The sequence below is a fragment of the Rhagoletis pomonella genome, unplaced genomic scaffold (assembly GCF_013731165.1).
Source record: "Rhagoletis pomonella isolate Grant_MI unplaced genomic scaffold, Rhpom_1.0 Rhpom_scaffold_00014, whole genome shotgun sequence".
NCBI lineage: Eukaryota > Metazoa > Arthropoda > Insecta > Diptera > Tephritidae > Rhagoletis > Rhagoletis pomonella.
Genome location: NW_023458568.1, coordinates 12,873,179 through 12,874,965, shown reverse-complemented (window position 1 = coordinate 12,874,965; position 1,787 = coordinate 12,873,179).

The following is a 1,787-nucleotide window of genomic DNA, read 5'->3' as shown; positions in this document are numbered from 1 at the left end:
TTCTGCCATCAAAAGCAGCTTCTCATAAAAATACAATCACCGTTCGGAATCGGTGTAAAACTGTAGGTCCCTACCCTTTCTGTGACCGCATTAAGGCGCACGCCACAAATCGGAGGAGAAGCTCGGCCAAACACTAGCATATGTGTAAGCGCCAATCTATTATTATTATTATTATCAGCCGCTGCCGTCGGTATTATTACTGAGCACTGCTTAATAGGAGCGCATGGAAAGCGAATGGATACCCCCACTAACGACTTTTCTATGTCTGCAGAGACAAGGTGGAGAGTGTGAAGCACTATTCCCGCGTCTGCCCCGCTCTAGCGCGATTTACCATTTTTAATAAATATCTTTTTCAGTGTTTGGCTCATCCCGGCTATGGATATCCGCGATCTTCAACACTTCGTTGAGGAAACAAGGCGGTTCAGTAACAAGGGAAAGTTAGGGTATTGAACCAGTGGCGTAGCCAGGAGTTGGCTTTCGGGGGGATGAAAAAAAAATTCCATCGATAACTTAAATCTGTGACACACAATGGCTAGAGGTGTCGCCTGAGTGCACTCTTTCATATATTTATGTATGTGCCAGTTTTACCGTTACATATTTTGTATCTACTCCTTTATTTCATGGGGTCTTCATGCTTTATTTAAATTTAAAAAATTAAATTACTATACCGTTTTAAAAATCTGAAAATTCACTGCGGGAAATTTTTTTATTCTCTTTTTGTCTTCGCCATCTCGTTTTTGCCTTTATAAGTTTTGAAAAAAGGTTTTGAACGAACCATTATATCACATTCCTAGGCAAGTTTTGAAAGAATATTTTCGATACTAAATTTTATTAAAACAAAATGTCGAAATTAGCTTCATATAGAAACAGTGTCATCGTTAATTAAGAAAGAGACGTTCTTAAATATCATAACTTTGCGACACTCACATATTGACTAGATTTGACTATTTATTTTATTATATTTTAATTTGAATTATTTGTGTATAAAAATTTAGTTTATTCCTTAACAAACACTAAATGAAAATAGGTTTAATCTTTGAACAACATTAAAAAAAATCGACAACCTTTCGTAAAAATTTCGAACTTTCTATTTCAATTTTATCTCTTAATATTTTGCAGTTTTTTAGCTCATTCAATTTTAGTCTAACAAAGTGCAAATTTGAAGTAGCTGTGATTTACAGTTGATGTATGGCATATTTTTGACGATGTCGGTAATTTTCTTCCATATTATCTAAGTATGTTCGACGATTTTTTAATGAAGAAAATGAGCAACGCCTTCATCAAAAAAAAAATTTGAAAATCAACGATAAGTCGCAGCTATGAATTTTAAACTTGCGCTTTATTTGAGTTGATCGGGCTACAAAACTGCATACTCAAAATATGTATTTCTAGGAAATCTAATTAAAAAGCTTTACGAAAGTTTGTTGATTTTTTTAATGTTGCGCAAAGATTAAACTTTGGATTTATACGGGTTTTGTGAAAGTGTAAACTGCATTTTTATAAACAAATAATTAAAATTATATAATTTTAGTGGCGAATCTAGTTAACATGTATAAAGTTTTGATAAGCACTTGAAATGTCAAGTTTTAGTACTGAATTCAAAGAAGATGTCTCTTTTATCCATTCATAATAGCTTAAAAAATGTGTTTGTTAAGAAGTGTATCTTAAATATCTGCCTTGACATTTATGTTAAAAGTGTAAAATATGTAAATGTACCTACATAAACTTTCCCGTGAATACCATCAAATCATTGGTCTTGAAGGGAATCTATGTATACATGCATGCAT